The 23,423-nt window shown below is 50.9% G+C and overlaps 1 protein-coding gene across 1 annotated transcript in view; it reads right to left on the minus strand.

The window, feature by feature from the left end:
- Positions 1-23,423, minus strand: part of pxb (putative Hedgehog signaling attenuator pxb) — a 218,360-nt gene that overhangs the window by 65,611 nt on the left and 129,326 nt on the right. The gene's annotated exons all lie outside the window — the stretch shown is intronic.

The following is a 23,423-nucleotide window of genomic DNA, read 5'->3' on the forward strand; positions in this document are numbered from 1 at the left end:
ACGAGACAGCTATACAGCGCCAGTGCGAGCCCCCACATAGCTGGTCAAGGGCACCTACAGGTTGCACCTACGTTGCACCTACATTGCACCTACAGTATAACTATTGTTGTTGTTCTTACTAATATGTAATCGAAGATCTGGGAACTTATATATGGTACAAACAGCGCGTTTTGTGTGTGTTTCTTGTTTATGAGTGTTTCTACATGCTGGCGCTCTACGACTTTTCTGAAGCACACTGAATGGATGTCGTCCTGTGTTATTTCTTCGACGGTATAATATACACCCGACGCACTAATTGTCTGCGTCTGTGAATCCACACTAAACAGATAACAGCAACAGAAACACTTACTTCGCCGCGATTGGCGACGCGGAAAATTTAAAATTGAGTTCAGGCCAGAACTTGGTTTTCAGGAACCCCTGCGCGCATTGCACCCAGTTTCCGCGCGACGGTATACACGCCAGAGAGATTGAGAAGAGTGCGAAAAACGCCCGATAGCCGGAACGATAGCGGCCACCTAATTTCCTCCCCGAAACCAAGCACGGTCTCGCGGCCACCGCCGTCGAAAGCGGAGCAAATCCTCGCGCGGGAAGAAGAGAGTGCGGGGTCGTGTGCGGGGGCGCGACAACGACCAATCCCGCCGACACCGAGTTTCCCCGACTCCGGATTTGGAGGCACAGCAGCGCAGGGGCGGGTAAAAAAAAAAAAAGTAGGCGTCGTAAGAAACCGTACGCGAGCATTAAAAGCCAGAGAAGGATGGAAGCCCGTAAATATTTGAAAAGAACCCGGATGCCCGGAACAACCGGGCGCTCTTCTTGGGACAAAAGCGAAAAGCGCTCCAGAAACGCAAGGATATAGAGAAAAGAAAATTAAAAAAAAAACACACACACACACACACACAATCCGCGCGAAGCAACCCGAAGCCTCGGCTAAAGCGCTGAGGCTGCAAGGCTTCCGAACACTACAAAGAGGGAAAAAGAAACGACGGGATAGCAGCACAACGAAAAGCTCAAACAAAACGCGACGAGAGAGAGAGAGAGAGAAGAGCAAAAGCTATAAAAACTCCCTAGACGCCGCTGCCTAGCTCTAGCCGGGCGTCTAAGCACTGCTGCCATTTGCACTTTCGTTTCGCCTTCCGCACTGTCGTTACACCGCCGGTCCCCTATTCTCTCCCGCTCTCAGCGCGCTTTCTTTCGCAACGGCCCGCGTTCCCGGGGCGGCGCATGCCTAGTCAGCAATCTTCAAAAGCGGCCAGTTTCGAACGCATTAGGGGGCGGCAGCAGCGCCCGCTTCTTCTCCCTTTCGCTCGTCTCACCTCGATCCTCCTCTCTCACGGGTCAAAACTCGCCGAAAGGGCGGCCCCATCGCCAGCGCCAACACCCGGCAATGGCAGCCATTTTTAGGCGGCTCTCGGCGCGCCAAAATGACCGAGCCGTCGCGAGTAGCGGCAGCAGCATGGTTGACGCCTCACAGCGGCTGCCTCGAGTGGCTTTCCACTGCTAGCACCGCGCCCAGCCAGCGTCGACGGCCAAAGCACGCCCACAAAATGCAAAGCGAAAGAACGGACGACAGTGCTGGAAAAAGAGAATAGATATGTGACCCGGAAAGCGAACGGCCTGCACGCGAGACACAAGAGTGTGTGTTCGGTTTGGTTCGTGGGGTTTTAACGTCCCAACACAACTCAGGCTATGAGAGACGCCGTAGTGGAGGACTCCGGAAATTTCGACCACCTGGGGTGTGTGTGTGTGCAAGGGATCGGTTTTATCTGTGACGTGACACAACGCGAGTATTTAAACGTGGACATTTCACAGTGTACTGTGCTTGAACAACTGAGGAGCGGCTACAGCCTTAGGACTGCAGCCCCTCCTCAGTTGTTGTCGTCGTGTTGCAGCGCTCTGAGCATTCGTTTGCAAAGTAAGCGCCGCTATATCAGTATAGGCGCAGCCTCTAACGGTAAGGCAACACCTTATGAGCCCACGATGGCGCGAGTTATGTAATGCAAACGAAGAATAGAATCATCGACTAAGGCGGCTGAAGGGTTTTCGCGACTCGCTGCAGCGCCAGCAATACTTCCCATCGAGCTCCGAATTCTATATTTCATAAAAAGGCGGCTAGCTGCATGATGCTTCGAATCTTGATGATCCCAGCACCCTAATTAAAGCTACACTGAGTTCGAACCCAACGACATCAACCTCTCTCCCAAGATGAGTCAGCATCCCTGCCAGGCGGAAAGTTCTCCCTCATCCTGAGAGGGTGGCTAATGTGTTTTGTTTTTTTTTCGTAGACGATAGACAAAGCAAAAGCAGCGTATAAGACACAGCCAACCCAGCGAACAGACCATCATGAAAAGGAAAGGGGAGGGAGTGGAGGTGACCTTTCGTGCGGTTTTTGGGTCGGCTGTCGTTACGAGGGCAGCTCCCAATGCATCGGTGAAGAGAAAATGCATGCTGTGATCGCCGACATATTGACGATCCCAGCACGTATGTTGTTTTGCTCCTTACAACGCTCGCAACTGCTCGGCAGCTACGACGAAACAGTACACCAAGCATGCACCGGTTCACTCTAGTCACAGTAGGCAAAGCCGGCATCGCACAGCTAGCGACACCGTGGCACAAGTGCATGGGCGAAGGTTCAGAATGCTAAAAGGGGGCGCACCAAACGTAAGCAGGAATACAAAGTTACTAGAGCACAAGTCGACATTCACAGATTACGCAACGCTTCGGTGCAACAACTACGACTGCATCCGTATGCACCTTATGTATACGTGGGAATAACGGCGTGAAAACACGGCACTTGCAGAGTTCGTGGCCAGCGAGCGGCTTCTGCGCAAACAGCGCCACCTCCCCCTCTCCCTACCACTTACGTTCCCTCGTTGCCCGCCCACTATAAAAACGACGAACGGCGAAACGACGGCTTCCAGATAGAGCCCAGCGCGCACCCAGAGGGCGATCTTCTTGCTGAACTCTATTCCCCCGGAGTCGCGTGTGTGTCTTTCTCCCCGCAGCGGCGGAGGAAGCAGAGTCACGACCGGGCGCTCCTTGGCGTGTCCATCCCCCATGATAGCTATCACGGAATAGCGTTTGGAGCCAGAAACGATGCGGTGCTCCCGCTCCATCTCGACCCTTCCGCCTACATTCGGAAGGCCAGAGGGCCAATCTACGGGTGGGTGCGGGGCGCCGTAGACTGCGCCCAGGGCACCCCGGGGCTGTTTTAGTGGCCGTTACAATGGAGGCGGTTTTCCATTTCGCGATCGTTGCTACCACGGAGGGTATCCGACGCACGAGCGGACTGCCGCGCCGCAACCGCGAGATGCTGCAGGGACTGTGCTCTGCGCCCAGCTAGAGTGGCCGCGCGCGCCCCGCCCTAAACTCCTTTTAATTCAAGTGAAAAAAAAGAAAAAAGCACAGGCCGCACTTACAACTGCAGCACAACATGGTGTGAGTTACCAGGTTTGTAGTCGGTCATGACACTAGCGCGGCTGCAGCGTACATTCTTCTATTTTCGGTTGCGGTGCGTTGCCGTGCCTAAATTTTAAGCGTACAGTCAACCAAATCTTTAACTGACATGCGTGACGGCCGCCTTTTCTGTTCTCCTGCGTCTTAGGGCGAATAAAACTCGCTGAAGCTTAAGATTAAGTAAGGACTTGGCGAGCATTTGCTTATACTGGAAAGTTTCAGAGTTTTTATAATCAGCAACGCTCAGAATGAGGCCGCCGCGCACCAGTTAAATATTTGGAAGGCCGTACATACCGCACAGTTTAGCCTTGCTGTAGGCGCACTTCAGAGTAACGCAGAACATAGCCGCGGTGCGGGCCTCATAAATGACTGCAGGCCCCTAAATTATTAATATAGGGATTTAACATTGCCGGACTTAATCGTTGTTATTCGCTGCCAAGAACCGCTAGCATAACGTTTCACCACTTTGCTTCAGTGTGCTGATTTACATTGTGCTCTTTCCTTGTTCGCGCTATGTGTCTCCGAGACGCAACTTCGTAACTTTATTTGTAGCGTAAGAGGCTCCGAAATTTATCTTGAACGACTGCAGCCAAGCGAGAATGTTTTCACATTGTTCCAGACCGTTCTAGTTTACTTTGGCGGGTTTATCTATACACGCTTGTTTGCCGACTTTAAATTGAGCCCAACCACAATCTTTCGCTGGATAGCATAAGATAGCGCGCCCCACTAGTGACATTTGTCGCTTCAGCTCCCGCTACTTCACTAAATCTTATAGGGCATTACTGAGCGCCTTGAAGACCGAAAGTAAGCAAGGAAGCTCTTCGAACCACCTATATAAAACATCGACTCCCCATAGCTGTAGAAGCCAACTGCGTAATCATGAAAAGCAGACCGCGCAAAACAGTGCGACGATTGAACAACGATAAATCCAAACACTCTGAACCACCTTCACTTCTACAAGGGAACGAACGACGAACACCTTTGCAATTTTTCGAGAAATATCGTCGCTTATAATTTTAGGCCGACTTACAGGGCGGCTCGTGGAGTTCGCGAGACCATTTTGTGGTTGAATTAAAAGCGGCCGTCACGGGATGCATGCTACCCAGCCCGACGACTCCCTGCAGTCGCGAATCCACTGAACTAACCACCGGCGCCCAGGGTGTAAGACTCGTTTGTTTTGCATACGCATCACTATATCGAACCTAAACCGGGTTAGCCAGTGTGAACGCCCGTAGCGGCGAGCCGCTCATGGGTGCGCCTGAAAGTAGGTCGCCGTATATAACAACTACGACAAGAGCATCGTGGGATGGCGATGGAGCAGTAATACGTGGAAGACAGTCAAAAGGAGGCAGGGAGGACTCACCTCAGAAAAAGGACGACTATATATATAGTCGCCCTGCGTGCGTGCGTGCGTGTGTTTGTGTGTGTGCGTGCGTGCGTGCGTGCGTTGTAGACGAGTGCATTAAACAGAAGGAGTCCGAAAGGACCGGCGCACGCCGGAGCCCACCCCCTTCCGCTCGAACCGCAACCGAGAGACATACGGCGACGCCCTGAAGAAGATGCGACGTCTCAAGCCGCGGCGCGTCGGTGCCGGCGCGTTCGGTCGATGGAAAACCAAAAACGCGTCTCCGCTGTCCTCCACACACATACACACACACAGCTTTCGAATGCACACGAAGAGGAGCCGCCGTTGAAGCACAGGACGCACTGCGCTCTCTCCTCAATGAGCTTGGAGGAAGACAGGAACCACAAACAGAACGACGGGACGTGAAAGGAGACCGAGCAAAATGGGGAAAGCGAGAATCACGCCGCCAAGAACGAGCCAAAGAGAACTCTGCGAGAGAGGGGACACACTAACTGGAGGAGGAGAGAAACAGGACAGGCACAGAAAGAGGGCAGGGGAAGGACGAGGGGGGGGGGGAAAAGGCGAACAGAAACTAGGAAGAACCGGGAATAGTGGGAGGGAAAGAAAACTCGGGACGCAGCGACGGCGGCAAGGCTGAAAGGAAGAGCCGGCGCGAGTGGGCCGACGTGCGTGTTTCCAAACAGCACGTCCGACCACTTTGTCACCCCACAGAGAAAGAAATGACGCCGAGAGGACGGTTCCGGAGACCGGGGAAGAAGATGGGTCGGGAAAAGAAGCCGGCGAGCGACGACACAGAAGAGCAATGCTGGTGAAGAAGAGAAACAGCGAAACAACCACATGCCCTGCCGACGCAGGCTAGGCGGACGAAAACACGTACACCAGCCCTCAATACCGAACGTATTCGAGAGCATCAAAGAGCACCTGCTATGTTTTTACCGGTCCGCAGATTTTAGGAACAGGACCTGTCCGCTCAAACAGCTCGCATTCTGACAAATTTTCTACGCGTGCTGAAAATTCACCTTTAGCTGTGCGTACCCATGTGTTCGTATTATGTTCGTAAAACCAGTGCCTCTGGCGAAGATTCGGCGTCGTAAACCCCTAGACGCATTCGATGGGTTTTCTGACTGTCAGGTTAGGTGGCCATTTGGACTAACTTGATCGAAGTAACTTGGATTGGAAAGCTTCTTGCGGCGTCGTTTTAGTGCATCTGAAGTGTACAGAGATCAAAGAACTTCGCTTGCTCTCATGCGATCGCCCGCGAAAACAAAAAACGATATGCAGACATGTGCACTGCCAACACAGTTAAGACAACTAAAGCGCAATCTAAAAGATAATTTACACTGCGTAAATGAAAATATATACTCATATTTGCACAAAAGTTTGATTTGGTGAGTTTAACATCGCAGAGCAACTCAGGCTATGCCCGCAGTGGAGGGCTCCGGAAAAGGGTATGCAGACGTGTGCACTCCAGTTAAGACGACTAAAGCGCAATCTAAAAGTAATTTACACTGTGTGAATGAAATATATACTTATTTTTTCACAAAAGTTTGGCTGGGTGAGTTTAACATCGCAGAGAAACTCCGGCTATGAGAGACACCACAGTGGAGGGCTCCGGAAAACGGTATGCAGACACGTGCACTGCCAACACAGTTATGACAACTACAGCGCAATCTAAAAGATAATTTACAGTGCGTGAATGAAAATATATAGTTATTTTGCACAAAAGTTTGGTTTGGTGAGTTTAACATCCCAAAGCAACTCATGCTATAAGAGACACCGCAGTGGAGGGCTCCGGAAAATTCGCCCACCTGATGTTCTTTAATGTGCAAATGACATCGCGGCACACGGGCGGCTTCCTTTTCGCATTCATAGAAAATCGGCCGTCTGCGTACACAACCGCGATAAAAGGCAGCGCACCATCAACCGCAAGTTTGCCTATAGGTATACGGTATCAGAAAAGCGGCATGGCGAAAGGTATACCCGTAACCGCCTGCTCCAAAGTGATTATTGAAATTACATTTCAATAGTAGCGTAAAGTACATTCTCTGCGATAGAATCAAGCGCTTCAACTGCGCTGCAAATTCCGCTCGCTGTACCTAACAGCTGTGTTAAGCAACAATGAATAGTTTTAAGTCAACTCAAATCCAAACGCACACAGGAAAACCTCGCCCCAGGACCTTTGCACAGAAACGTTCAAGATGTACAGTCTTCAGGCGGCGCTTATGGCGAAAGCGGCGAGCCGTGTGACAGCCTTCTAGGGCCCGTTCAAGAACCATATGACCAATGCACGCCCCGGCGTCACGCTAGCAGTACGCGGTACACATTATTTGTATGCGTTAGCCTACCCGATTAGATCAATCACGGTGCAGAGTCAGCACAGCGACCACGGCGCAGAAAGTACCCGGCGAGCACGCGCGGCGGAAGGCCGGCCTAGAAGCCTCGCCGAGGCGAACCTGATTGCGGCGGTAATGGGATGGTGCCGACCGTGAAAGACGTTGATGACTGGCCATCCGTCTTCGGAGAGCCATCCAGAGATAATCCGCCCAGCACGCAAAGATAACCACTAGCCGCTGTCCGTTGATCCCCTGATGACTTCATCCCCCCGATCTGTCCCGCACAATAATGCGACGAGGCGCTGCTTCTTCAGGAAGTGACCGGAGAGCCGCCTTGTCGTCTCCCGCGCGCTCCCCACGAGCGCGTCTAGGCCACTCTCGCACACCGAAGCCACTCTGTTTAAATGGCCACCGAAAATTACGGCAAGCCCTTCTGGTCAATATCTGCCTGGGAACAACCCAAGCAGCACAAGGAAAGGTTCAATACTGGGAAAGAGATGGCAAAGTTTCAGCAAACTCAGGCCCTACAGTGGACCAGTGTTGCCCCTAGCTCCCGAATATAGGGAATGCCACTCTCTGGCACCTCCAATGATAGTCCTGTTTATCGTCTGTTGCACCCATACGGGCACTGTCACTGCGTTGCACTTCCCCTGACCGATAGGCAGACCTTATCGGTTAGGGGAATATAGGTCGTAACGGGTCGCGAGTGCTCACGCTCAGAGTGATGCCCTCAAAAGGGCCCTGAAGAACTGCGACCACGTAGCAGCTTCGTGCATAGAAACGAGACGGACGATCATCGGTGAACGTGGACAGCTCACAGGCAACGGCGCTCCATGCGTGTGTAGAGCCGCTCCCCCCCCTATGGACTCCTTTCCTGCTGACATTATCTTACTACTATATGCATACTGTAGTCGGTTTGTCAAGTTCTTTGCACATTTGCGAACGTTAAGGATCAATCGGAATGGCGCACACGGAATAATTAAGCTCTATACACTCCTCTCTGTGGCCGACGGTGGCACAGTAGCGTAGGGCCCGAACCATGTAGTGTGGGTCACCCTGATTGGCCTAACACCCCCTTAACCTTCATAACGCTGCAAACAATAGAGTGCGACCACGGCACGATCAGAAAAGCTACCGTGCCACATCGAGTCGGCGGGAGATTCCACACCCACGTGTTCAGAAGAAACAACGCGGGTGAGATTTTCTGGCAGCATGGGTCACGCCGGTGTGATCGCGCTTAATTCCCCCGCCGATTCACGCCCTTGAACTGCGTTCTGACTTTTCAGGCCCAGCATACTGGATGGGTGGAGGGGAGGGGGTTCAGCGGCGGGCAGGAAGGAAATGAAGTTTCAACCGGGCGAACGGGACACGGCGGCTGTCTCGTCGCTAGAGACGGAACGTATGCCCGGGACGTCCGCCACGAATTCTTGAGCGTGCACGAGACGCACCGAAGCGTCGTCTCCGCCGACCGTCGTGGCCAGGAATGACAGAACGATTACAGCCCACGAGGCAGCTACCGCCGAGGAGGCGGCAGCGCTAATCGATCATCGGTCGCACCGCGGACCGGCTCCGCTTCCTACACGCGTGGGACGCTTCTTCTTCCTTTTCCTTCCAGAGGGCCGCGCCTTTGCCACTTACAACTTGCGCGCTTTTTTGTTAGCTGCTTCTCTGCAGTTTTGTTTTTTTTTTTTTTCCCCACTACTGAGCCCGTCTTCCCTCGTTCTTCGGGCTGCGCAGTACGAGCAGCAGCGCGCACAAAAGACGCATGAACCGGCCTCCCGGCTGAGGTCTCGCGCTTATCGATCGAAGCGCCGCCCGCCTGTTCATCGCTCGCCAGTTCTACGCTGGTCGCCGTTTACGTGCTTCGGTAGCACGCCGCTCCGTTTTAATTTTCTCTACCTAGATTTCTGCTGTCCACAGCTCGGGCTACGGGAGAGGCCAATGACGGCGCGCGGGAAGCGTTACTTTGCTGTTTGTTTGCGCTTTCTTTGTTTACTCCCGAGGGCGTGGGCGCTGCACTATCGGTGTCCTCGCTGTTCACGCACCCGTGACAAGGTCGCGTCCGACGCCACCCAGGTCGACAACACGGGGCCGCTATACAGAAAGGGGCCGGGAGGCAACGCGGGGCTTCCGCGCCGCGCCACCTTGAAAGACAGATTCAAGCTTGGCGTTATATGTGGAGTCACTTCGCAGAGCTGCGGTTGAAAAGGCGCGCGGGCTGGCTGCGTGCTCCATCACTCGGTATACCGTGTTAGCGTCCGAGCACACAAGGACAGGACGGCGGCGACCCCGAAGCTTCCTTTTCGAGCTTGAACTCTACCGGCAAACGAGGCACCCGCATTTCGGAGAGATCGTGAAACTCCAGCGAATTTCTCGGCAGCCCCACATACGCGGCGGTCTGATGCATCACTTCGCGACCCGCTGTTATATTTTGAAGCAAGACTGCGCATCGAAGGCTTTGGCAAAGAATATTGTTGCAAGTACATCGCACCTCCATTTCGAAGTCTTATGTACCAAACTCGCCGATTCCGATCGGTCATTTGGACTCGCAAGCTTGGTTTGTTTGTTTCCCCGGATTCAAGTAAGCGCTTCCAAAAAGGCGAAGTGAGTGTAACTGCGGTGCTGGAACAAAAAATAAAACGTCGTATTTATTTGTATCGAAACGACCTTTTCACAGATCGCTTTCCGCACGCACGGACGGCCAACTGACAAAGCGATACCCAACACCAAAAATCTTCCACCTGAACGAACAGCCGACACCCATCAACCATGTGGAATACTTTCTCAGCTCGCAGTACCAGGCACACTGGCGTGGTATGGGGCTCTCGAGGGGGTTGCTCCCTGATTACAGCAGTTAAGCACAACTTCAAGGATTATAATTAATACTCTTGTTTAAGCGAGTTGGTTCATCTTTTAAAGGTTACGTATACTTGCGCGAAGAAGACAGGACACAAAAATGCACACATACGACATGTACGGAGCGCTCCGTACATGTCGTATGGGTGCCTTTTTGTGCCCCGTCTTCGTCGCGCAAGTATATGTAACCTTTCAAAGAATTATAATGGACAAGTGAAACGGCGCCAAGATGCGCAAACTAGATTCGACACCCCGGCCTTCGTTTCACACCTGAGAATGCGACAACGTCAATAGGTTCGTGATGCACATCGCTCAACGTTCTCCCAATACTGTGCCTATGTATAGGTGCGTCCGGTAAGCCGGTATATACGACTACGATTTGCTAAAAAAAAAAAAAAAGAAAAGAAAAAAATCCTAGTAACAACCACTGACCCCTACGGCGTATAGAAGGGCGTCTGCATTGTTCCACAGTTCGAAGTCCCGTGACTGGCACTGCCATATTTAAGCAAAAACATCGCTGCTTCATTTCTGCTGACTATAGTTAACCGCTGTCCCCGACCGCCGCGTAAAGGGCGCCAAAAATTGAACTAGGTCAAGATAAACGCTCTGATTTAGAGCCACAACTTCATAACTACACTCGCAGGTAACTTTATGCGGGTCTACAGCCAAGGCTAGGTACGGAAGCAGAGGCGATAGTCCTTCGATTCCGTCGGCGGAGAGAAAGCTCTGCCGATCGACTCAGCACCGTCTCTCTAATTCGCCCCCCTATACTCAGAACAATACAGAGCACGCGGCGGGGACAGATGTATGTCTTCTTCCCTTTCCTGGTTACCTTTGGCCAGGCATGGCAGTAATTGAATTACAGTAATGAAATTACTGTAATTTAATTACTTTCTTCGGTAATTTGTAATGTAATGAATTACCTTTTCAGTTTGGTAATTTAGTAATGTAATGAATTACCTTTAGTACTAATTTCGGAGCAAAGTAATTAATTCCTCTCGAAATTACTTTTACTAAAATGCGCCACTACTCCTTCAATAGACAACAAAGTAGAGCGCGCGAAAGCAGGAACGACGTGCTGCAATCCGAAGCCAAGCGTAACGGATTGGCAAAAGGTGACAGAATTGAGCTGAACTATATATAGTCAACTTGAATACTCTGGAGAACAAGTTGTTGTTTTGTTTAATAGCTTTACTTAGTTTTTGCATTTATGGAAACTAGAAAGTAATTTCAAAGTAATTGAATTACTCAGTACAAGTAATTGTAATGTAATTTCATTACTTTTGCGAGCAGTAATGAGTAATGTAATTTAATTACTTTTCTGCGATTTTCAGCAAAGTAATTAGTATTGTAATTTAATTCCTTTTCAAAAGTAATTTTGCCTTGTATGGCTTTGGCAGCATAGCTTCCGAAGGATGCCCGAACAGATACAGCTAGGGGTCGATGTCATGGGGCTTGTCATATAGGGTGCCTTGGTACCTTATCAAACCGATTACCCGTATAATGCGCGAGCCGGGAAGAAGAGCACGCATCGCGCGCAGCACAGCAGTGTGTGGCCGCCGCGCAGCGCTTCAACCGAGACACTAATTGAAAAATAACCAGCGGAAAACCGACACCAAGCGAACTAGTTGCGCCACCAACCGCGAGCCCGCGAGCGCCACAGGTATCTGCACAGTCGCACTGCGCGAACGCACGCCGACACGGTCCGCGCACGCAGTCGTTAAAGAGGCGAGCAAAAGGCGGGTGCCAAAATAGACCAAAATAAAAACAATAATAAATAAAGAAATAAAGAAGAGAAAAGAAGCAAACTTCGACCCGCTGCATAATAACCGCACGCGGCCTGCCAGGACGAACGAGTGGCTTCCACAATGCGTGCATAACAATTAGCCTCCGCCACATGGCGAGGTCGACTGCGGCGCCGGACGTTAAGCGGGCTCGGTTTAGAACCCTCCACCGCTTATTGCGTCATCATTACACGGGAAGATGAGGATATATACTGGCGGGCGCTCGTTCCGGGCGCATGCGCGCGCAGTGCCTTCGGCGCCCAAGAATGTCTTTGCCCGGCTGCTACTACTGTTTACTAGCTCCACACCGGACGCAGTGAATCTGAATTGAATGAGAGCGCACGGAGACGTGCTCTATATTATAGCTATGCGGAGACACTGTAGGACATGGGGAAGGGGGGAGAGGGGTTACGACAACATCCAGAAGACATAGAAAGAAAAAGCAATAATCACGATGGACTTTAGCGACCAGTATAAGGAGAAAGCCTGATTGCATTAATCAATGTCTAATTAATCAACAATAAATTATTTAACCAAGCAATAATTAATTATTAAGAGTGGTTAATGATTGCTTAATTATTCATTAACTATCCTTAGTGATTGGTCGTTGATTAGTAATTAACTAATCATTATTTTAACTAGTCGTTGATTAGTAATTAATCATTGATTGGCATTTGGCCATATAAACTAAGGCACACATTCGCGCGTACAGTGGTGGTGCTTTGTGATTGGTCGAGACCTTCATTACGTCATCCCGTCTCGACCAATCAGAGTTGCCGCAAAAGCGGGGCACATTTTGTCCACGACAACGATGAGGCATTAAAGGCTTTCGTCTTAATAGTAACGAAAGGCGCGAAAGAAACGACCAAGCCCGGAGGGGAAGGCCGACCAAGCGAACCAACTGCTATAGGCTGTTCCATCTACCCTCCAGCCCCCCCCTCCCCCTCCTGCACTGACCGCTTTTGCTCCCGCGAAGCAGCATTTAATCGCGGGCTCCCATTCCGCGTTAGTTGGTTCGTTCGGGCGGCCCCGCCCTCCAAAAACGTCTCCTCTCCGGTAGAAAAACCGCGCCGAAAGCGAAGTGCTCAATTAGGAACCGAAAACTACGCCCGCCCACTTCCGCGCTCGTGCTAATTTGCGGTTTGAAGACCCGCGCATGGAAGTTGCCGCCGCATGGTGCCAAGTTAACCGCCCGTTTATAGCTGCTCCCATTTATTCTCTTCCCAAATTTATTATTTTTTTTCTCCTACAGCTATCTCCCCCACCTCGTTATCCGCTTTTATTTGCGGCGTAATTCGCGCATGCGATCCAGGGCCACCAGCGGGCGGTTCCAGCGCCGGCAGAAAGAGAGACAGGGAGGCTAAGTTAATTTCCGCCACGGACGCAGCAGTGGGCATTCTGTAAATTTATCCCCAGTTAGACGCCTCCGCCGTGTACGAATTATGCCACCGCAGCCATTTTCTGGCTGGTATATACGCAGCATCGCTTAGCGTCCTTCTTTGCCCATTCGCTCGCGCAAGCTGATGCTGCGATTTCTTTTCTGAAGTTCGCCGAAAATTCGAGGCGAGCTTTGCCACAAATGCGGTCTCAGCGCATGTGCAGCTGAAGAAGGCAGACTAACTAGGTTTTTGCACTCTATGCAAGATACAAAGGCGAAGAAAAGCAAATTATTGTTAGTTAAAAGCGTGTTCAAGATCGTCGGTTGTTTTTCCCCTTTTTCTATTTCTCCCCCCCCTCCCCCGCCCCCCAATTACGATATAGGCATTGCCAGCATGGCCCGTTTTTTTCTCAGAGACTGAAAGGGCGGTTTTTGCTTTCCGCAAGTCCACTCTGCCACGTGTGAAACAACGCCGCTGGGCATCACATGTAAAAACGCACCCCGGATTAAGATATATATATATATATATATATATATATATATATATATGCTGACGTTCCTACGTCAACTCCTGTCCCCATAATGGAGGTGTGTTCGATTTTAACTATAAAGTGGGCGAAACAGAACGTCGAATATGCTTGTCGTGTCGAGGGTAACAACGCCATCGAGAGCTTATGTGCTAGTTGTCCCTCCGCGCAGGTTTAGGGTGTTGTATGAAAATCAGCGGATTATCCCTGCGATTAATATGCGATTATTGAGTCCACAACAGACATTACCGCATCCATGCGCAATAATCATCTGCCGACGCCTCCTTTGAATTGAATTGTCTTTATTTCCATTAACATACAATTTATTCAAAGAAACAACAAAAAAATTAGAGCACTGCAGAATCTACATTGGAGTAATGCGAAAGCACGGATGCTGCTGTTGGTTGCTTCTGGTTGCTTCTAGTAGCTTAATTCACTTCTTGTTTGCCCATTTAAATGGGCCTTATACGCCTTATATGCATCATCCGACAGGCTACGCCCCGACTACTGCGATGAGCCGAGCCACAGCCCCCTTTATCCTCCTAGCGTGACGTCACAAACAGCGAGCACCCTCTCTCGGCTGCGACACAGCGCCGTGTATGAAACTCGCCGCCACCATCCGATGGCGCGAGCTGGGGCCCCGTCTCTCGGTCTGGCGTGACGTCACACGGTCACGTGAAAAATGGCGTGACGTCACCGCTGCGTCTCCTGTAAGGACTCACCGCCACCATCCGATGGCGCGAGCTGGGGCCCCGTCTCTCGGTCTGGCGTGACGTCACACGGTCACGTGAAAGGTCATGTATGGAGGCGCCACGATACGCCAAAGGCTCGAAGTGCTAGCAGTATTGCTTTCGCGATAAAAAGCCAAGGGTGTTCTTAATGTTAAAATAAACACCGCCGGTTTCCTCGATGAATGCTATTTTGCTATTTCTTGTTTCCTTTTTTTTTTTTACATGAAGAAGATATAAGTGTTGTTAGTCGCTAGGATCGTTGACTCGTATATATATATCACTGCAAACCATGTTTAAACACCACAATTCCGCACAGGTTTTGAACACAATCGGATTGAAGCGCTGCGGTCATGCATATATGGGCCACCTGAGAGGATAAGTACGCGGACACCACCGCTCGCGGCGAAAAACTTCTGCCCGACTGCCAGCAGCAGCAGCAGCCCAAATATATGCACACGAATCTCCTAGCAAATAAGTTTGGAGGGCATATATAAGCGCGCCGCATATAAGGGGTATATGCCACGCGAAAACTGCACAGCTCCCGCGTTTTATCCCGCAAGCAAACAATCAACCTAAACAGCAACGCAGATACGAACAGCGTACAACGGGCTAGATACACGTACAGCCCAAACAAAACGCCGACGGAGAATCAAACAAAAAAAAAAAAAAGAAAGAAGAAAAGGAAGCGCGCTACAAAAACTACAAGAACCGAAAGAAAATCAATTTTGATGTCTGCGCGCGATCGGACCTATACCTTCAGCGGCGGCGGAAAGCTTCAATATACCGTGTAATTCCCGGCCAGATACAGGTGATATATGCCTTCCTGGCTATATGCGTATATTCACGAAAACTAAGAAAAGCGCCTGCTTCCTGCCTGGCTCTACAAAAGCACGATGCTGGACGTGTGTATGTTTGTCATTGCTTTTCTTTTGCACTATCGTCTTTTTTTTTTCAATCCTTTCTCTCTCTCTCTTTCTCTCTCTAAGCAGCTCGTGCTAGTGAAGGCAATTTTGCGCAGCCAACTCGCTCCCCATTGCACACACACGCAGCATTATTCATCATTCTTGGCTCTTTGTTTAAACATGGCGTAGCTTCTTCGAAGCGCGGGCGGCGGACAATCGTTATTCACCGCGAAAGCCCCGAGAAATGGAGGCTAATAACGCCCCCGCGCACAAGCGGCCGCCGCCGGCGCTTGGCAAGAGGTAGATTAGCCCATTTTTTACCCATACCCGCGAAAGCAACGGCGGCCGCAATGCGAATCAGGCGAAAGAGGGAGAGAAAAAAAAAGCACTCGAAAAAAAGTTATAAGCCTTAGTAAAGAGAGGCCCGCGCGCTCTCGCACGCGAACGCTAATTCGGTTTCCGCCGTACACCAGAACCGGAGCGCGCGTTTTCTCGTTGATTCCTATACGGGCAGGTGCGCGTTTCTCAGCTAATTTTACGAAAACCAAGTAAAACAATCACTCGGCGAAGGCGAACGGCGAACATCGCGGCGGCGGCGGCGGCGGCCGATACGTGGAAAAAGCGAGTACGTCGGCGAGCGCGAAAAGACGAGGCATATATATACGTGCCAAACAACGAGACGGACACGCGAACGCATTTCGCGCCCGAGAAGTGAGCTCATCGGCGCTGCTTCGCAGTTTGGATAAGATGCTCTGCCCTGATGGGGCTGGTGCAGGTGGGTCACCGCTGCTTGCGGCAGGGGCTGGCCTGGCACCTAATTTTTCTCTGTTGTAGGCCGTCATTGCACACGCCACCGCTGGTGGTGGACGACGGCTGTTGTTGCGGCGCGCGTCTTTCTCTCCCTCTTCCTTTTCTTTCTTCTCTATTTTCTCTTCTGTCTGCACGAGGCAGCGGAGGTGGCTCAGCTACAGAGTCAGTAGCAGGCCCGTGCATTTTCTTTTCCTTCTTCCTACAGCCACAACAACAACAACAGTTTGGAGGAAACACAATTTCAGTTTCGTCTCATCAGGCGCGCGAGAGCGAGCCGAACACGCTCCGACGTCGGTTCGCCTTCCGAATCGCGCTAGCAGCGCGGTGCTGAATTCGTTCGTGCTTATGGGGACCAAAGTCAACGCTCGCTTCAGAAAGCTGTAGGCAAAGTGGCCCGACTCTCGACACTCCGACTAGCGTGGAACGAGGGTGGGGGTTATGCAATATGGGTTACTGAACAACATCCTCATGTCCTTTGTGAACAGTAAATAAACGAAAATGAAATGAAAATAAATGACATGGCTGTTGGCACAGAGCGAGAACAGCTGCAACAGAGTTCAGTGAACTTGAACTGAACTTAACAATGAACTCACTGAGAGAGAACGCCCGCTGGATTGGAAGAGAGACTCAATCAGGACCTTAAGCTGTGACATTAACAATCAATAAATTTATCTCTCTCTCTCTCTCTGGATGAAGGGAGAGAGGCTGCGCGATTGAGTGAGTGAGTGAGTGAGTGAGTGAGAGTGAGTGAGCGCATAACCCTAATACTTCATTAGACGGCCAAGGCTTCTCCCGCTTACTTCCAAATTAACCCTGCCCTTTGTTAGCAGCGGCAGCCCTTTCCCCGCAAACTCCAAAACTCCCTCACCCTCACCGACCACCTGAATTCTCTGCCAATATGCATACAAATGTAAGTAAAGCCATTCGTGCGCTTATAACGAACGAAAACTAACCGATGGTTGCGATGACTGTAGCCCCCCCCCCCCCCCTTTTAGTCATTTATTTTTAGCTCACAGCTTCTCTTATTGTGAGTGTTTTTTTTCTACGCGTTTTTTGTTCTGGGACGAATAGCTAGCTACCTGCAGCATGCTAAAGCACGCAAAAGCAGCGGCTGCTGGCTTTTACCGGTGAGCGGCTTCGACACCGTCGGCGGGGTTCACTTTTCTTGCATCGCGTGGTCAACATCATCCCGCAACCAAGCCGGACATTCCACCCAACCGCGCACGTGTTGTGCGGCAGAAAACACGCAATCGTCTCGCGCTGATAGTCACGCTAACGGAGAGAACGCGCCCCGTCGTGAGTAATGGCGCCTGCGGACGCCGGGCGTTCAGTTTAACGCAGCGGATGTCAGTTCCCCGGTACGGCCCTAAATAATGGACGCGGCGGCGCTCCACCGAGCAATGGCGGCGGTGGTGGAGGAGAGCGCGCAGAGTGCGGACCAGCTCTATATAACGCGCGCGGCTCTATCACAAACCGCAGCGGTATATTGTGCGAGCGGCGAGCTCATGGCTGAGGGGAGGAAAGAAGACGCGGCAGAGCGCGCCATGCGAAGGAAAAGATCCAAAGCAATCACGACCCGACTTCACTTTCGCATCGTGCGGCCCGCAGCGCCATCACACGGACCAACGCTCCAAGACGACGAAAAAGAGACGCGAGAGAGTGGCAAACAGAGGAGCCACTGGCCACCGCCAAGAAAAAGCGCGGGTTTAAAGAAGATTAAAAGTCGCGCCACTCAATTTGTCAGAGGCTCGGCCGTGATGAATGGAGGCCCCCTTGCGCCAGAGCCCGGAGAAGTTGCGAAGTTTTCTCGGCGGTGGCAGCCGCACCACCGGCGGCGAGATTACGGCGAAGGCGAGAGAGCTCGGGGTTTGGGCCAGCGGCCACCACCGCAACGGCAGAAAGACGCGCTTTGTACTAGGGAGAGACGGAGATAGACATGTCCGTATAAGGTCCGGATATATCGCACACAGAAACAAACCAGCGACGATTCCTCCTGGTGTATAACTAACTGCTCGGCAGGTGCAGCGCCAACCGTCCATGGAGAAGGCGCGCGGGCTTTCTTTTCTATCCGAGACTGTTCTCGATTTGTCTCGACGCGGGGCGGGGGAATGGAGCCCTACAGCAGCCAGCGCCTGCTGGCGGGCCGCGCTGAAAAGCAACAACGGGAACTGAACGATTGAGAGGCGCGTCTCTGCGACCGATATATGTATCCCGAAAAAGATCGTAGCACTCTCTGCAGCAGAGGCGCCTTAAAGTACAGGTATTTTAATCACGGCACCTTCGAAAACCTTCAAATCACCTGCGGTTTGCGAAGCAAAGCAGTAGCTCCGTTGTCTACAATTTCGGGTCTGTATGCGGATATATGTATATGTATACGGTATTGTATACGTATATGGATATGTATATGCATATGTGTATGTATACGGTATATGTATTGGTCTGTATATGTATACGGTGTGCGCCGCAAGCTGCGAGTCGATAAATGAATTCTTGAGCTTTCTCTCATGATTGGCACCGCTTTGGCGTGGCCGCCTGTGGCAAGCATTGTGTTAAGTTACGGCAGTATGAGGTGTAATTTCTAAGCCGACATGAGTTAGAAGGATTGACCGCACGCAGGCGCCTCACTCGGCCGTATTAGGGAACGGGTGGTAATCGCAATCCAAGTACGCAGACAACAAATTGCCCATCAACGTTCTGCTAATAGTGGGTCAATAAGCTTTCTTTCATAATGAGGGGCTAACGCGGGCTTCTTGTAGCATTCAGTCAGTCTGCATGCGCTCTAGGGATTATCAAGAACTCATTAGGTACAGACTCGCACAGCGCGCCCTCGAGGCGATATCCGCATGGCCACTGACGATGCGCGGACTCCCAAGACGTGCCACCCCTGGGTCATAAACCCAAAACCGGGAAGTTCGAAGAAGCTGCTTCTTCTGTGTAGCAGCTTCTTCTGTACTTCAAGAAGGTATACAGAAAGCCACAAAACACGCAAAAGTTCGGCGTGCCTCAAGCTGTCCATAGCCGCCTGAATACACACCCTCGTGAGTCTGTACGGCGACATGCACGGATGATGTTAATGCCCCAGCGACCTTTGATGTCCGCCGGCGGATGTAGATGTTGCGGTTCAAGGGCACCTCATCACGCGCCGCCGGAAGTAGAATGCACCCCCGGCGGATGTGACGGCATCGGACAGAGCAATGAAAAAAGGGGGGAGGGACAGGGGGAGGTCTTGTGCGGACGGAGCATAGACACGCACGCGTAATTTCCGCAGCCCTTACACGAAGGCACGCTGCACGGATCAACTCCTCGGTACTCTTGTAACAGACGCTGGAACACGACGTTTGTCGCGTCACGCGCCCCGTTTTTTGCACCGCCGGCGGATGCAGCTAAACAGACGACGCGCCGCACATTTTCACCTCTTTTTCTCTTTTTGTTTTCTCTCTCTCGTCTGCAAGCAGCAGTTCCCGACGAGACTTCACTTCGACCTCCTCCAGCACTGGCCCCCTGATCTCCTCCTTCTCGTCCCACACTGAGGGGGACAGATCCGCCAAGTACGGAGCGCCTCAAGGCCCCGCAATCACGCGAGGGCCTCATTCGCGGCTCTCAGTCATGATTTCGACGTCGTCGCAGTCGCTAATCACGGAGCTCTTCTCTGCGCACAGAGTGTGGCGAGTATACGACAGCGATGACGGTGCGCGAGATGACGGATGTCCGGGCGCCATTCTGACGTCTTCATCCGACACAAACCGAGTGCTCCCTTCGCAGCACATGCACAGGGTAACCGGCCCTCGTCAGACGGCGAAACGCAAGCGAGCATTCACTCAGGCCCACTGCAGAAAGGCACAGAGAGGTTGTTCAAGCCAGGGTCCGTATTTCGAGTTTGCGCGCCGTCTTCAGAAGTGTCGTTTTCGCCCTGGCCTCGAGCCGTCTGACTGGTGGAAAAGCCGGAACCGAACGTCACTTCCGTTGCCATCACTTCCGGTTACGGCGTTTCCACCAATTCGATGAGGGCGAGAACGACACTGCGAAAAACGACGCGAACTCGGAGTAAAGGGTCCGGGTCGCCGCACACGAAATGGCGGGCGCTGTGGGTGGTTACAGATCGACGAATGCAATTACGAGTGAGTAATGGCGTGAGTGACGTGTTTTGAAACTGCATCAGCTGTAATTGCACTTTCTACGACCGCCATCATGTACGCATGAACTCACGCGGCCGCTGCTCGATTTATCTTGAAACTAACAAGAGCTAGTAGACGTGATTGTACATTTTTGCTTGGTATAGGCAGTCTGTTTCCCGGAAGCTCTATCACCGAGAAGCCCACATCTCGATGGCATTCAGCTTTACAAAACAGGGGCTGGCACTGACTTTGTTGTGCGCTCTTCACTCGCAGCTGGCAGAGCCGATGCAAGCGCGTTGCGAACGGCCGAGTTCGCGCCGTTAGTCCCATTTCGCGCTCTTTGCAGCAGCGATATCTCTACCTCGGCCTGTTTATCGGCTCTCCGGAGTTTGCGTAACACGAAGGTGAAACGCGGAGCAGCGGATAATCGCAAAGCATATCACACCGCGGATTGGTAGCGCCCTCTATGTACAGCGTGGCGAACTACTGCATGCGCCGTTCCCGCCTCTGCGCATTGAGGACGTCGCTCAGTGGCACAGCGGAGAGTTACAACATATATAGGCTGTGCCTATGTATTAACTCTACGCTTATATAGCAACTTTAAAGATATTATAGTAACTCTGGCAGAGCGCAGAGCCACAACAGTTGGATACAACTTAATAAGTTCGCAGTAATCGACACACGCAATTTCTCCGCGACAGAAAATAGTCCGTTATTAGACCTTTTCAAGTACCCCAATAAAACAAAACTAAGCGTCTCAGCGCTGGAATTTCGTTGCCTCTGACTTGTTTAATATTGTCAAACATTAAAAACTGATCCTCTTTACTATCCAGCGGAGTAATACACACACCGCATAGTTAGTAACTGCTGCTTTATTTTTATTTTTTTAAGTTGTTTCCTAACATAGAAAAGCTTTACAGCCCTGCGTTCACTCTCCCCGCGCCGCCTGGCTTGGAAGAAACAACGTTGCGAAGGCACTACACAAGAAACAACGGTCAGTGGCAGACATGAATCCTCCGAACCTGGTCGCGTGGAGATGAGGTTCGCGGTATTATACTGAACTATAGTGTAACTATAGCGGTGCTCTTAAACGTTATCCAGTGACTCTATCACATGGAAAGGTGCATTCAGCACCACGCACACAGCTACATATTATTGCTGCGTTCAACGGGCTTAGAAGCGGAGTTCGGCGTTATTTCCTTTTTCATGTTTTTCCCTCCTCTTAGAATGCGCCAGGGATGCGGCGTGAGCAGCAGAGCTGTGCATCGCAGGAAGGAAACTCGATTGGTAGCCGCGAAATGGGCAGCAGAAGGGCAGGGCTCCTACAGGCCTACGTAGGAGGTTGCAACTGCGTGAGCCTTATCGCGAAATTTACGCGGCTTTCAAAGGGACACAACTTCGGAATCACCCGTGCGCCATTGGCTGGTTCTATTTCGTATGGAAGCAACCAATTAGAAGATCTAGCAATTATACTAGGAGCTGTTTTTGACCATTCAGGACCACGTTAACCGTAATGCTGCAGGCATGAGTTCAAGGCGACTTTTGGAAGACGACGCCTGCGCGAAATATAACTCACAAAAAAGTATGGCTAGTTTTAACGCCGACGCTTACCAATGAAATGCTGGGCGTGCCTGTGATATTCCGGCTCACTCGTCCAATTTCTTAAATTCGAAGTGCGTACATTTCCAAAGAAATAACCACGCGAATTTTCTGCTTTGGACAGGCAGCTATCTCGCCCCACGTTGCCACGGGTTGCCAGAACAACGATTCACCGAAGAGGCGTCTTTTCGAAGCCAACGGCCGAGAAGGGAACGGAAAATTAATCGCTCAATAGTACATGCTATCGCGACTATAGAGGCTGTAGTACAGAGGTCGCGCCAGCGAACCTACACCGTATTATTGAAGCTCATCTCGACGACCGCCTCCCGCCGCCTCTTGGGTAGCCCGTGGCTCTCCCCAGTCGCAAACCGTACAACGATCAGAAGCGTTGAGCCCTGACCTACAGGCTCCAGCCAATTTGGCGCCCTCAAATTGAGACGTATTGTCGTGCGCAAAAGTTCCTGGAACGTGAGCCTCTGTCAATTTCGGACTAGAAGCACGAAATGAACGAATTGTCGCCAATTCCTACTGCACGTGTGAGAAAACTCAAGTTCAAATTTTTTTTACATGCACACATATGACCTGAAAGTATGCTGGCGGATTAGAAATTTACATGCCTTGTTTGCCGTTCGTGTGTCCCACAGACAGTACCGTATACACGCACACGCCGTATTTGTATGCCCTTTATGAGCGACGACAATTGCTCGCGCTTCGCTTTCTGGGCTGTATAATAATGTACCGTGACGCGCAGCGGCCAACATGCGGGCACGCACTATGCAAGACATCACCGTCCGGTTTTCACTAAGGTGAATTCATAATCGGCAGCTCTGAACGCACGCGCAGGGCCTCAAAAACACCGAGGTTCTGGACCAGACATGGCAGTACCTTAATTACAGTATTGAAATTACTGTAATTTAATTACCTTTTTGGTAATTTGTAATGTAATTAGTTATGTTTTTCATTTGGTAATTTAGTAATGTAATGAATTACTTTTGGTAGTAACTTCGAAGCAAAAGTAATTAATTCCTTTCAAAATTACTTTTACTGAAGTGCGTCTGGTCTGTTCCGGTCTTTGCTCTGGTCTTTTTTTGTAATGGCAAGTGCTATAGGAAAGAAGGAAGGAATAGAGCTCTCTGGGACGGAATTTGGCGGAAAGACGAAAGAATATATGTGTGCTTTGCGTCTGGAGAACAAGTTGTTTTTTTTTTTTTTTTACTAGGATTACTTAGATTTTGCATGGATGGAAACTAGAAAGTAATTTAAAATAATTGAATTACTCAGTAAAAGTAATTGTAATGTAACTTCATCCTTTTTGGGAGAAGTAATGAGTAACGCAATTTAATTACTTCTCTGCAATTTTCGGCAAAGTAATTAGTAATGTAATTTAATTCCTTTTTGAAAGTAATTTTACCATGTACGTTCTGGACTTGGGCATTGCATTGTGAAGCACGGGCGTGCAGCATGTCTCCACTCGTGGCGAGCAGTGCTTCCCTACTGAAAACCCAAAAGCTCTACGGGCAATAACCTCACACAATCTCATCAAATCGCGTAGACTATCATACGGTGCAC

The sequence above is a fragment of the Amblyomma maculatum genome, chromosome 11 (genome assembly GCF_055883805.1).
Source record: "Amblyomma maculatum isolate TAMU_Amacu chromosome 11, ASM5588380v1, whole genome shotgun sequence".
Lineage (NCBI taxonomy): Eukaryota > Metazoa > Arthropoda > Arachnida > Ixodida > Ixodidae > Amblyomma > Amblyomma maculatum.